The sequence below is a fragment of the Geotrypetes seraphini genome, chromosome 1 (genome assembly GCF_902459505.1).
Source record: "Geotrypetes seraphini chromosome 1, aGeoSer1.1, whole genome shotgun sequence".
In the NCBI taxonomy this organism is placed as follows: Eukaryota; Metazoa; Chordata; class Amphibia; order Gymnophiona; family Dermophiidae; genus Geotrypetes; species Geotrypetes seraphini.
This window is the reverse complement of record NC_047084.1, coordinates 314027610-314042803: the sequence shown is the minus strand read 5'-3', so window position 1 is coordinate 314042803 and position 15194 is coordinate 314027610. Positions and strand designations below refer to the sequence as shown.

Sequence of the window (15194 nt, the reverse complement as noted above, 5' to 3'; positions counted from 1 at the left end):
CATCGGAGTTGTTGCTACCACGGCCATCGCTACAAACCGCACTATGGTTTTGTAAAAGGGGGGTACAAGAGATTGACGTTAAAATTTGTGTATATATGATGTTGAAGATTTTATTATTAAATTGCTAATAAATCAAGGAGAGATGACCACTGAAAGTGGTAAATTATGGTATTTTATTCTAATTCAAAATGTGGCTTAAAAACATTTAAAAGATTAATTTAAAATGTGCACATACGGTAAGTTAAAGTATGTATTACAATTCAATAAATAATTTAAAAAATGTGACAGTAATTTTCTTTTATCCTTAACTATGAACCTTTCTAATTTAAAACTTTATTTCCTTGAACTAACTAAAATCTTCAGTGGTGTTTCAGTTTCAGGGCTGCCACACTCGGGAGCTCACTCTTACCATTCACTCACACACAGACTGTAGAGTTGTTCAGAGAAAGTTATGTTTTCCAAAAATATTTTGAGTCCTTTTTCTCAAGCTGTGCTAGAAGTATTTAGAGTGAGCCGGTGAGGCAAATACTCTGACGGTTACAGAATTCCTATGAGCGTTGGAGCACTTACTTCACCGGCCCATGCTAGAAACCTCTATAGCAGCTTGATAAAGATGTGTGCATGTGGGAGGGGTGTATTTTTAAATGGAGCCCATTTTGGCCACTTAGGGCTCCTTTTACAAAGCTGCGCTAGTGGTTTTATCGCACACACTGGATTAGCACGTGCTATAGCGCGCGCGCTAGCTGGAAATCTACCGCCTGCTCAAAAGGAGGCAGTAGCGGCTAGCGCGTGCGGCAAGTTAACGCGCTCTATTCCGTGCGTTAAGGCCCTACACGGCTTTGTAACAGGAGCCCTTAAACTTTAAAGTTTAAATTCTAGTCCTCCTAAAGAAAGAAAACCCTAAATGTTCTCTTTTTCTCAAAATCTTTAGTAACTTTAGAAAATTTCTTTCTTTCTTTAAAAATATTCTTTTCTCTGGACCATCTGAATTCTTCTTCACAACCTTTAATAGAAATATTATTCACCAGAGATCTTTTAAAATAAAGAAATTCCTTTTCACCAAACTCCCTTCATAATTTAAAATTACTGAATTTAACTTTAATTAATGTTTTACAGCACCCTACTTGCTTTTTTTATTTCCTCACTAAGAATTAACCTTCCCAAAATGATCAATTTTTCCTTAAATTTCTTGCCACAGTTAAGGAACAGTGTACTCAAAACTTGTTCCCATAAAACTCTATAGGAATTATTTCTTTTACTTCAAGTTCCATCATTCACACACACACACAACCTCATCAAAAGCTTCTTCACAGCCCAACAACCTCTCTTCTCCAACCATCACTTCCAGCACACAGTTGAAACAGGCCCCTCAGACTTGTGCAGCCAATCAGATTTTATTTATTTAATTTGTTTTATATCCCGCCCTCCCCAGAGAGCTCAGAGCAGGTTCCATTCATGCACTGAGATTCTATGGAAATCTCATGACTGCACATTTACAGTAGAAAACTCAAACTCACAGAAACATATACAATTAAACCTCGTTTACATTAGGGATTTCTATTCCGCCATTACCTTGCGGTTCAAGGCGGATTACAAAAGAGTTAAAGAGGGTGTTTTACAAAAAGATTTCTGGTCCTTTTTGGGGAAAAAAAGAGTAGAGCAGGTTGATTTGGTGGTTCGGGGGGTTAGAGGGATGAAAGAAGGAAGCTTGAGAGGTTAAGACTTTTTCAGGGATTTTTTTTGAAAAGTATAGTCTTTATTTCTTTTCTGAAAGTTTTGTAATCTGGGGTCGTTGTCAGAAGGTTGGCGATTTGGTTGTTTATTTTTGCTGCTTGAGTGGCTAGGAGGCCATCATATAGTTTTTTCCGTTTAACTTCTTTTATTGGCAGGTGTGTGAATGGGGTGTGAGTTTTCCTATGTCTGGTTGAGGTGGTTTGGATGAGGCGGTTGTTCAAGTAGGTTGGGCTATCTCCGTTTAAAGTTTTAAATAGTAGACAGTAGAATTTGAATAGTATTCTTGCTGGAATTGGAAGCCAGTGAGAGTTGAGGTATGCCTCTGTGATGTGGTTGTGTTACCTCAATGAGTAGATGAGTCTTAAAGCTGTGTTTTGAATTGTTTGTAGTTGTTTTGTTATTGTAGCAGGGCATGGGAGATAGAGGATGTTGCAATAGTCTAGTAGTCCTAGTATTAGTGATTATACTATGAGCTGAAATTGTGTTTTCTCAAAGAATATTCTGACTTGTCTTAAGATTCTCATAACTGCAAATGATTTCTGTATTGTTTTATTGATTTGCGGTTGCATGGTGCAGCATCTGTCTATTGTTATTCCTAGTAGTTTTAGGGTGGGTTGTATGGGGTGGTTAATTGCGTTGATTTCTATGTTGGTTATGGTTGGGGTTTTGTTATTTTCGAGGAGGATAAATTTTGTTTTGTCTGGGTTCAGTTTCAGTTTGTGATCTTTCATCCAAGTCACTACTGTTTCAAGTGTTTGGTGTAGTGCGTCTGTCATGGAGGGCTTTGGTTGATCAAAAGGTATGAGAATGGTGATGTCATCTGCATAACTGTAGGAAGATAGGCCTAGTTTGTTCAGGTGGGCACTGAGGGAGGCAGTGTAGAGGTTGAAAAGAACAGGAGATACTGGCGATCCTTGGGGAATGCTGCAGGGGTTTGACCAAGTTTCTGATTTTTCTTTATCTGATTTTTTTCTGTAGGTTCTGGATTTTAGGAATCTTTCGAACCATGAGTATACTTTATCTGTGATACCTATTGTGTCCAAAATTTGTAGTAGGGTGTTATGGTCCACCAGGTCGAATGCAGCGGTCAGGTCCAGTTGCATGAGCACCATTTTTTTCCCTGTACTGAGGTGTTGTCTAGCAGTGTCCATGAGGGATCCTAGTAGCGTCTCTGTGCTGAAGTTGGTTCTGAAACCGGATTGCGTGGGGTGGAGTATGTTGTGGTCTTCTAGATAATTGGAGAGGAGTTTGGCTACTAGCCCTTCTATTATTTTGCCCTATAGCGGTATGGAGGCAATGGGTCTGTAGTTGGATGGTTGGTCCGTTGGTCCTTTAGGGTCTTTTAGGATCAGGGTGATAATGATTTCGCTGAGTTCATGTCACAGCATTGCATTAACCTGAATCATGTGAAAATTAATATTTGTAAATCCCAAGGTAACCCAGAATGGGTATCTGATATTTTATACTGTTTTTAACATTAAGGGCTCCTTTTACGAAGGCATGTTAGGGCCTTAATTCGCGGAATAGTGCGCGCTAAAATGCCGCACGTGCTAGCCGCTACTGCCTCCTCTTGAGCAGGCGGTAGTTTTTCAGCTAGTGCATGCTATAGCACGCGCTAATCCGGTGCATGCGTTAAAAATGCTAGCGCACCTTCGTAAAAGGAGCCCTAAATGACTCAAACTGAGATCACAGTCCCCACAAAGCACCTCTAAACACCTGAATGATTTCATTAGTTTTACTTCCCAAGTTTTTTTAAACACTGTTGTTCAAGAGACAAGTGTATAATATACCGTTTCATTCAGATTTTTTAGGGGTGGGAGGGGGGTCAGTGACCACTTGGGAGAATGTAAGGGGGTCATAACTTAATCCTTTAAGTAGACATCTGGTCAGTATGGGTAACCTTTTGGTACTTAGATGCTTTTAAAACAAGTCTAGCTCAGAACGTCAAAGTTCCATCTTGAGAAAGATTATTACTGCAAGACGTTCAAGTCTAAGCCCGCCCAAAGTCCGACCACAACACGCCTCCAACACACACCCTTTTAGTTTTGGACACACAGCAGAATCAGCATTTGGATGTTTTGGTGAGAAAATGTCCAAGTGCCGATTTATGCCATTTTTTGGGGATGTTTTAGTGTTTTGAAAATGCCCCTAAAGCATGCTTAATTTCTCTTGACTTTAAAGCAGGAATTACACCGATTATAAAATACAAAAAAATATGTGATATGGGCAATCTAAAGGTGAAAAAAGGAATGTTATAAAGTAGCAGGCAATTCTATACTGACTGAAATGCAAGCAGATATAGGCTAAGATGTAAGCAGCATAGCAGCCTCTCCCCTACTGCCAGTAGGGCTCTCTTACTTCCAGTTCCTACCTTATATAGATAGATAGATCATAGATAAAAATAAATAGAATTTATGTTACACAGAGGCAAAACATCATGCTGACACTTATGGAATAAGTGCTTTGTTTTCAAAAATGATTTTTTCTCCTTCTGTGCCTCTGGCTAAACTCAAGTTTGAAAACAGAGCCCTAGGCATTCGAGCTTGCTGTCCCTGATGTGTCCCTAGAAATATGCTCACATTCACACACACATTCAGCTCTTTCGGTCGTGATTCAAATTGTGGGATGAACACAGAGGATCTAGAATCAGAAAATAATAGTAAATATTGAACTGGGTAAGCTTGCATGGTCTGTGTCTGTATATGGCCGTTTGGGGGAGGATGGGCTGGGGAGGGCTTCAATGGCTAGGAGGGTGTAGATGGGTTGGAGTAGGTTTTGACAGAGATTTCGGCAGTTGGAACCCAAGCACAGTCCCGGATAGAGCTTTGGATTCTTGCCCAGAAATAGCTAAGAAGAAAAAATTTAAAAAATTTAAATTGAATCAGGTTGGGCAGACTGAATGGACCATTTGGGTCTTTATCTGCCGTCATCTACTATATAACTATATGTTACTATGTATTTTTTAATGTTTTCGAAAATAAATTAGAAAATTTACCGTAAATACCTTTCTGCTTTCTTCTTCCCTCCCTCCCAGATTCATGATGACCAGTCGAACATATCTCTTGCGTGAGGTTATGCATAAAGATTCCTGGGTGCCCCAGTGAATGCCAGGGGTCATGTAGGACACCATCAGTGAAGATATTTTGAAATAATATACCGAGATCTGATGTGCATCTACCCACTATCTCCCTCATTCTATAACTTGGCATCTACATTTGCTATAAGATAATGTCAAAAGGAAGAGAAAAAAAAAAACCTTCCAAAAAATATATAATATCGCTCAAAAAAGAGAGAAAAGGTCAATGTATCATTAAAGTGATTTCAAGGAATAAAGATCCTTGGCAAACCTCGGCAGCGTTTTTGTTTCTTTTCTCTCACTAAGCATGGGGAAAGTTCCGTTGGACTGGAAAACAGCCAACGTCATTCCTCTGCATAAAAAGGGTTGCAAGGCTGAGGCTGCGAACTATAGACCGGTGAGTCTCACTTCAATAGTGAGTAAACTCATGGAAACACTAATTAAGCATAAATTAGATACGGTCTTGAATGAGGGGAATCTCCGGGACCCCAGTCAACATGGATTCACCAAGGGTAGGTCCTGCCAGTCCAATCTTATCAGCTTCTTTGACTGGGTAACAAGAAGGCTGGACTTGGGAGAGTCCTTAAACGTCGTATACCTTGACTTCAGCAAGGCTTTTGACAGCGTCCCACACCGCAGACTGCTGAACAAGATGGAATCGATGGGGTTAGGAGTAACACTAACTGCATGGGTTAAAGATTGGCTAAGTGGCAGACTTCAGAGGGTGATGGTTAACGGTACCCTCTCCAAAACGTCGGAAGTGACCAGCGGAGTGCCGCAGGGCTCAGTCCTGGGTCCACTCCTCTTCAACATATTCATTAGGGATTTGACTCAAGGGCTTCAAGGTAAGGTAACCTTATTCGCTGATGACGCCAAACTATGCAATATTGTAAATGCCTTCAGGGGACTGGTAATAAGGCTGAAAGCTAAGTATTTACCAAACAGCTCCAGCAGTTACAATATGTTGTAGAAAAATGAGAAAAAGATAATAACATAAAAAGATAATAACATAAAAAGTAAAATAAAGAAATCATTGAAAAAAATATTAATACGGAGGAGGAGGAATCGTGGGTATATGAGGAATGGTTTTCCCTTCAAGCTGTATCAGCTTGTAGGGCGGTCGGATACCCTTGCGAACCTCTAATATAAACTCATGATCTTGGGGTTTATTACTCTGTGAACTCTGTGACATTCTGTTGTAAGATCTTAACGAGCAAATAGGAGGAATTTGTGTAGATGGCCATTATACAGAGCCATGGTGAAACCTCATCTAGAATACTGTGTGCAATTTTGGAGGCCACATTACCGTAAAGATGTGCTCAGAATTGAGTCGGTTCAGCGGATGGCCACCAGGATGGTCTCGGGGCTAAAGGGTCTCTCGTACGAAGAAAGACTGAACAAATTGCAGCTCTATACTCTCGAGGAGCGTAGGGAGAGGGGAGACATGATTGAGACATTTAAGTACATCACGGGATGGGTCGAGGTGGAAGATGATATCTTTCTTCTCAAAGGACCCTCGAACACAAGAGGACATCCGCTCAAACTCAGGGGAGGGAAGACATCAGGAAGTACTTCTTCACGGAACGAGTGATAGAGCATTGGAACAAGCTTCCAGTACAGGTGATCGAGGCCCGCAATATCCCAGACTTCAAGAATAAATGGGATACCTATGTGGGATCACTGCGAGGGTCATACCAATGAATAGGGTCGCTAGGATATAGACTTAATAGAGCAGGTCAGTAGAGTTAAGGGTCCAGTTGACTTAAAAGGGGGGGTCAATGGTATGGGCAGACTTGATGGGCTGTAGCCCTTATCTGCCGTCATCTTTCTATGTTTCTATGATCTTTTTTAGAAAACCTGATTCTTTATTTTTTACATAATATTTTATAATATATTACCAATTCAATTGTGTGCAAAAGTGTCCAGTGAAAACATCACTAAAATTTTAAAACATACATCCACATACTCATAATACTCCAAAAGGCACTTATCTTTATGTTGGAATAGGGCAAATAAACCCCCAAAGAAGTCCGTATAAAGATCAGCTGTATAAATCCAAGATGAACTGGATTTAAAACATTTGACTAAAAAGATTGGACCAATCAATTCACCAAAGGACTAGATTGGCCCAAAAGGATTGGACTTACAGAATGATTAAAGGACTATTCAGCTGATCTTTATAAGGACTTCTTTCTGGATTTATTCGCCTATTCCAACATAAAGATAAGTGCCTTTTGGAGTATTATGAGTATGTGGATGTATGTTTTAAAATTTTAGTGATGTTTTCACTGGACACTTTTGTACAGAATTAATTAAATTGGTAATATATTATAATATACTAGCTGATGCCCCGGCGTTGCACGGGTATTTAATTATAGCAATAACACTGTAAATGGATTCAAATAAAGATACTTTATAGTGGTGAATGAAATTTTTTTTTACAGCTTTATAAAAAGTACAATATTCAAATTATAATGTGAAATATTTGACAAAATGAATACAATACAACTAACGCAAAACTTGATTATAAACAACATTTTTAGTTTCACCTCCAGGAGCAAGAACATATAAATTCTTGGGTGAACCCACCCTTGAGCAAGCAACATGGGAAAAACAGGGGGATCTTAAATCCACTCCACAGTATGTAATAGTCTGTCCCTGTGATTTGTTGATTGTGATACAGAATGCAAGTCACACTGGAATTTGCAATCTCTTAAACTGAAAAGGAAGATCTGTTGGAATAAGTGGCATCCAAAAGTTTCAGTATTGATTTAAACAACTCAATATGTGGAAACTCAGGTTGAAAAGAAACTCCATGCAGTTTTTTCCTGGTTCAGAATGGAATCTGTGTTCCTAGTTCAGCATATGTGAGTACTCATGTAATTATGAACTGGGGTGCATGAAGGAAACAGTTACAAACACAGTTAGAACATACAAACTCTATATGTATGGTGTCCGTGGTAGAATAGAAACGATGTCCCTAGTGGTTATAGTGTCATAGAAAGTGTTTTATAGTTGGAATTACTGTGAGAATGGCAGCTTTTTACATTTTTACCATTGACATGAATGGGTGAAATCTGATTTTCTGTTTGTAGCTCCGCCCACGTGTGCAGGTGGGCCACGAGACCCCCGGAACATATCACCCCAGGTAGTGAGGGATCTGCATACCAAGTTTCGTTCAAATCGGTCAAGTCGTTTTTGAATTACTGTGAGAATGGCAGCTTTTTACATTTTTTCCATTGACATGAATGGGTGAAATCTGATTTTCTGTTTGTAGCTCCGCCCACGTGTGCAGGTGGGCCGCGAGACCCCCAGAACATATCACCCCAGGTAGTGAGGGATATGCATACCAAGTTTTGTTCAAATCGGTCAAGCCGTTTTTGCGTGATCGCGGCACATACACACACACACACACACACACACACATACATACACACATACATACCTCCGATTTTATATATATAGATTTAAATCATGCAAAAAATAAACAAAGAATCAGGTTTTCTAAAATAGATCAAGGGTCTTTATTCCTTGAAATCACTTTAATGTTACATTGACCTTTTCTTTCTTTTTTGAGTGATATCTACATTTACAAGCCAAATGCGCAGATAAGTTATAGAATACTAGCACTTTTGCGTGCCATTGTTAACATGTGCAAGTACTAGTTGGGTGTTAAGCAGTATCTTAGAAATTTAACGTGCAACTTACTTAGCGCATACAGGGAGGCAGATGGACGGGCACGGGGTCTTCCAACATTTACACACATTGCTTACAGAATACTGCTTTTAGGTGTGCATTTATACTCGCTATTGACAAGGCATAAGTGGGTGAATCTAACTGTTGGCTCATGACGACTTATACCAGCATTACTATTAGTCACTTATATAGTGGTGAAAGGCGTACGCAGCGCTATATGTTTTGACATTTATAGACGGTCCCTGCTCAGAAGAGCTTACAATCTAACTTGGACAGACAGCATTCTGTAATGGGATGGGATATACCACTTTCTGTGTAGTTACAATCCAAGCAGTTTACATATTTTAGACAAGTACTTATTTTGTACCTGGGGCAATGAAGTGTTTTGTGACTTGCCCAGTGTCACCAGGAGCTGCAGTGGGAATCAAACTCGCCATCTCAGGGTGCTGAGGCAGCAGTTCTAACCTCTAGGCCACTCAGAGCTCTCAAACGCTGATACAGGATTAACGCTTAGCACGTTCCATCTTGGTGCCTAACCTTTGGCGTCCTTTACAGAATTGTCCCCTATGTGCCTGACACTTTAACAGAGTCCTCCTAAGACATGCGACATATATTCGTGCTCACAGATTCTTCCAATCACCATCAGACAGAGGAATCTCTTTGAACTATTTAGTACACAGCGTCTTCACCTCTCTGACTGGAAATGATGCCACTTGGAACAGGATTAAGGCACTTAGGCAACAAAGTTCAGACGGAATAATTGATTCAGCCCTGAAAGACTTTGGCTCAATCAATTTTGTTCAAACAGATATTGATTGGCAGAATTCAAAAGTGGCATTTTCCAAAGCCACTGGTTTCTTGCGCATTCATCCCAGCGGTCTCCATACTTGAGAAAACAGCTATGTGGGAGTACTGGACTTTTGATAAAATAACTTATCAGCTGCTCCTGCTAGTGATTAACTGACAGCATAAAATTAAAGTAGCGTCCAGGTCTTTAGAGTTCAGAGTAATTTCACTGCAGGTTATGAGTTTCAGAAAGCTGTACTGTCACACAAGATATATATATTTCAAGGAAGCCCTTCTCTAATCAGTTAGATCAGTGGTTCTCAACCCTGTCCTGGGGACCCCCCAGCCAGTTGGGTTTTCAAGATATCCCTAATGAATATGCATGAGAGAGATTTGCATACCTGTCACTTCCATTATATGCATATCTTTCTCATGCATATTCATTAGGGATATCTTGAAAACCCAACTGGCTGGGGGGTCCCCAGGACAGGCTTGAGAACTACTGAGTTAGAAAGATCATGGAGGGTTCTTTCAGATTTCTTTCATGAACTGCATTGCCAGCATCAAGTCAATGCTGGGGGCACAGAGAGAAGCAGCTTTGACAACTGCTGCTTCCGCCTCTCCCCTCCAACCTTAACATTTATGACCCTCCACAAACTTGACACGAAACAAATCACCTTGGTCATTCTTAGATTCATATGTTCGTTCTGCTCTATAGACACTTCTGCCTCTCTCTCTCTCTCTATCTCTCTCTATTTCTCTTTCTCTCTCTCCTCCTTTATCTTTCTCTCTCTTTCTCTTATCCCTCCTGTTTCTCTGTCTTTTTCTGTTCCTTTTCTAAGCAGTTCCAGATACTCTGGATCCTTTTCATTAATCTAGTTCTATTCAAACGATTGTAGATACAAATATTTGATACATGATTTTTATTATGATTCTATGTGTTTGAGCTGCTTTCTGTTTATATTTCTTATAATATTCAATAAAATTATTGAACTAAAAAAAAAAAAAAACCATTTATGAGGCCAACTTCTGGTGCCTCTATATGACCACATGTCAATCACGCTTAGGCACCATTTACAGAAATGCGGCTAACAGTGTCTGCAAACAGGCAAACAGGTATTCAAAAATATGCTCCCCCCCAAAAGGCCAGAGCACAAGTTTCCTCCACTAGCTGGCCCAGTTTTTAAGAATCCCATTCTTTTTCCTGGCTTCACCCGTAAGGCAAAAAGATTATCTCCACTACCCATATCCCCTTATCTCATATAAACATCCTTGGGGGTCTAGCCGTGGAGGGGGGGTGGGGCAAGAGCGATCCCCAGATGATGTACTGCTAAGGCTCAGGAGGTGCCCCTGTAGTCCAGCTCTCTGCCAGATCCCCCCAGTAATACTTAAGTAAGTTTGGGCGTGGTACATGGAAACCTTTTTTGCAATGGCGGCATAGCTAGAAAAAAAAGGAGGCTTTGAAAATCAAGCTATTTTTTTCTACAATTACAGTTCAGGTAGGGTAGGGTGGAGTGGGGGTGAGGGGTAAGGCAAGGGAACCTTTATTATGACCACTAGACTGTGCATGCAGCAGAAGGGGGTCAGAAAGGGGGGGGGGGGAGGGCAGAGGAGAGCCGCTACCGCTCCGGCCTCCACTCACCCTTGCTACATCACTGAGTCTCTTTAAGTTAGAAAACTGGCCTGTGCACAGCAGCACAGACAGAAAACACATTTATTTAAGCACTGCCCTCTCATTCTATAAATTCAGACACCAAACTAAGCGCCTTTTGTGTACTTGTATAATGGAATATTAGAGTTTACTTAGGTAACTGTACATTTGCATGTGTACAGATCAAACACTCTTCTTTGCAACAGATCAAATCCTTAAATCTCCCCTCCCCCCCAACACTTCCCACCTTCCTTTACTTTTTCCCCCTCCTCCCCCCCCTTCCAAGATCCCTGCTTCCCCCCTCTCATATAATATGCTTTGTTCCCCCTTCTCATAAATTCAATTGTATTCTCTTACAGGACATACCGAATGTGCTCTGTATTAGCCCTTCCTTCACTTAAATTGTCAATTAGAGAATGACACGGGGAAAAAATCTGTCCCCGTCACCGCCCCGTCACCGGCCCACCATCCTCTGCACCGCCCCGTCACCACCGATCCCTTCACCGCCCCGTCACCGCCATCCCTTTCACCGCCCCGTCACCGCCACTGCTATCCCATTCACCGCCCCGTCACCGTCCCCGCTGCATCCATATAAGCCTTTTTCCTTTCACTCCCTCCTTCCAATTTGAGCCGGGAACACTAGCGATCGCACGGTCCCCGCGGCCACTACCTGCCTGCCCGGTCGATCCTGGTGTTTGGCCGGCTCTCTCCCTTCTCCTCACCTTGGTTTGTGGGTTTTCTTTTTCGGCAACCTGCGCGCTTTCCCAGGGAGCCGCACACGCGCGGCTGCTCAGTGTTCGATCTTCTGCTCTGCTGCAACTTCCTGTTTCCGGTTGCGTCAGAGCAGAAGATCGAGGCTGAGCAGCGGCGGGTGTGCGCGGCTCTCTGGTAGCGTGCGGGTCGCCGAGGAGGAGGATCTGCGGACTGGGGTGAGGAGAGGGGAGAGAGCTGGCTGGACACTGGAATCGAATGGGCGGGCGGGTGTGAGCTGCGGGGACCGCGCGATCCTTCATGCCTCACTGCGGGGGACAAGACCATTCACCGCCCCGTGGGCGGTGAATGGCCTTGTCCCCGTCGCCGCAGCGACTGCTAGTTTTCTTCCCCGTTTTCAGCGGGTGACCCGCGGCTAAAATGCGGTGGCCACGGGTAAACCGCCACCGTGTCATTCTCTATTGTCAATGTAAACTAGTTTGACCCTTCGATTGCCTTGTTATGTTCTTCTTTTTTCAATCGCACTGTATGTAATTCATCTATTTGTTGTGAACCGCCTAGAACTCCCTGGGTATGGCGGTATACAAAAATAAATTATTATTATTATTAAAATTATTATTACATGCTAGGTGCGTGTTCAGCGCTATTCTATAAATAACATACTCAACTTGCTTAGTGCATAAATGCAAGGAGGGACATTTACAGGGGGAAAGCATGGGCGAGACCAACATTTACATGCATAGCTTACAGTATTCTTTATGTGCCTCATTTAGGTGTGAACAATTATGCCAGCTATTGACATAGTGTAAGTGGGCATGTCTAAATGTAAGCATGTAGATGCCAACTTACACAAGTATTCTATAATGGAATCTTGGCACCCAGAAGCTGTTATGGAATTAGTTCTCAGCAAGCTGCATCTACAGGTGAGGCAAAAAAAAAAAAAAAGTAACCCCCCTAGAGTTTTTTTGCAATTTTCAATTTAAATGTGAAATTTCACAGCTTTATTTGCTGTTCATCTCATTCCACTCAACACAAACATAGATAGTAGCTTTAAACACGGCAAAGTTACAGACTTTTTAGTGTGACCACCCAGCGATTTTTGCACATTCAAATGTTTGCACTGTAAAACTAATTATTTGGAAAAAAAAAAAATGGGGTACATAATATAATTACATAAGAGTTGCCAATCTAGGACAAACCAAACGTCCATCAAGCCCAGTATCCTGTTTCCAACAGTGGCCAAACCAGGTCACACCTGGTAAGATCTCAAAGAGAAAACCAGATTTTATGCTGCTTATCCTAAGAATAAGCAGTGGATTTTACCAAGCCATCTTAATAAAGACTTATGGACTTCTGTTTTAGGAAATTATCAAAACATTTTTTAAACTCTGCTAAGCTAATTACTATCTCTACATTCTCTGGCAATGAATTCCAGAGTTTAATTACCTATTGAGTGAAAAAATGTTTAAAATCTACTACTTAGGGCTAGATTCACAAAGCAAACCGATCGTGTACCGATCGGTTTACAACCCCTTAGCAACCAAATTCACCTCCGGCCCGATTCACTTACCTCTCTGCTGAACATCCTCTGATCTGTGCTTGCAAACGAGGGGAGGGACATTCAAAAGTAGGGAAGGCAGCGATTTACTACACAAAATTCTCAATCCGACTAGGCTAGCCGATCAACTCCTAAAGCGAATGATGGGGACCAGTTGCACACCTCTCTGCCAACTCTCCTGCTCCATTGCCACCCTGCCCTGCTCTCTGCTGCCTCGATCTTGCTGCCTGTTTCAGGAGCTGCAGAAGCCCTGGGGCAGGAGGGAGAGCAGTGCCCGTTGGCTTTCCTTTTTGTAAGGAGAAAAAGGTTGAAGACTTGGCAGGGTTTCAAACTCATTTTTGGTACTGGCACCAAACCCTTTGTATCACTCTTGGGAGCTTCTACTTCATTTCTACCGTAAACGCTTATTTGGAGCTGAACTTTTGGCGAGTGAGATCTCCGGTGCCAATCATGGATGGGACACACGCTGAAGCTAGAACTGGACGTGATGTTCCTCAGCCAGTAGCAGCCCCCTGCGATTTGATCGCTGGTGCTAATTACCCCAGCGAGCTGACTTTAGGGAACTGGCAGGTGAAGATTTGACTTTAATACACTCTGGATATGCAACCAGAGAAGCTGGATCTAATTTTTCAAGATCAGCAGTCAAGTACCTCATTACGGCCCAGAGCTCCTACTCCCTGCCACCTTCCCTGCAGTGCGAGCCCGCGGGTTTAAAGTGGGCTGCACGGCGCAGTGCAACCCCACTTTAAACCCATGGGCTCACACTGCAGGGAAGGAGGGAAGAGGCTGCTGCCACTGGCGGAGAACAGGAGCAGGAGAGTCAGGGCCTGGAAAAAAAACAGTTAAAAAAAAAAAAAGACACAAAATGCATGCGCAGACCATCTGCAGAGAAAGCAGATGGTCTGCGCATGCACAGAGATCGCACACCAGTGATCCTGGAAGGCAGATGGGGACTTTTCTCCGATCATCCCCATCTGCATATTTAAGTTTCAAGAATTTGTTGGACCTGCCCGGATCGGGCCTGATCGGGCAGATTAGTGAATCTGGGCCTTAGTAATTTCATGCATGTCCCCTAACTCCTAGTGTTTTTGGAAAGAGTAAAAAAACGATTCACATCTACTCATCCACTCCATTCTTTTATATACCTCTATCATATCTCCCCTGAGCCATCTCTTCTTCAGGCTGAAGAGCCCTAGCTGCTCTAGCCTTTCCTCATAGGGAAGTCATCTCATCTCATTATCATATTTGTTGCCCTTCTCTGTACCTTTTCTAATTCAACTATATCTTTTTTGAGATGTGGTGACCAGAACTGAACACAGTATTCAAAGTGTGGCCGTACCACAGAGCGATAAAAATACATGATAACTTTTTCCTCTTTCTGTTAATGACATCACAGTGACGTAGCAGACTTTTGTCCACGGAGCAACACTGGAGGCCTATCACAAGCTCCACCTAAAGCCACAGACCATCACCAAACTCAAGGAAGTGCTTTAGATAATTTGGGACAGCCTGCCACAGGGACCGATCGACAAGGCTGTTAGAACTTCCCAAAGGCCTGTGTTAAAGCTGGGGGGTAGACACTTTGAGCATTCACAGTGACTGTGAAAGCAAGAGTTATTTTTAAGTTTGCTTGACTTTGCTTCAAAACCATAACAGGCTCATCCTCAATCTATCTCATCATTTCAATTTTCCAGGCACAACTTATATAAGTAGTGCCTACTTGTTCGTTTTCCCATCCTTGAAGGGTTGTATCTATAAGAGATTCCTCGATAGAACACTATCATTCCAAGCAGGCAAGTGGAATAAATGTTTAACCAACTTTATCTCAAACGCTCTTTCTTACCAAACGTTTAGGAAGTCAATCAAAACAGCTCTTTGACAAATTTCTCTGACTCCATTTCTACCATGACGTACTTCTAAAACACTTCCAGGAAAAATTTGATTAATCTTACCACGCTAATGTAATTTTGAGAGTTTTCTGT

The 15194-nt window shown here is 42.0% G+C and overlaps 1 protein-coding gene across 3 annotated transcripts in view; it reads right to left on the bottom strand.

The window, feature by feature from the left end:
* LEF1 (lymphoid enhancer binding factor 1) overlaps positions 1-15194 on the bottom strand; it is a 254533-nt gene that overhangs the window by 72721 nt on the left and 166618 nt on the right. The window lies entirely within an intron of this gene.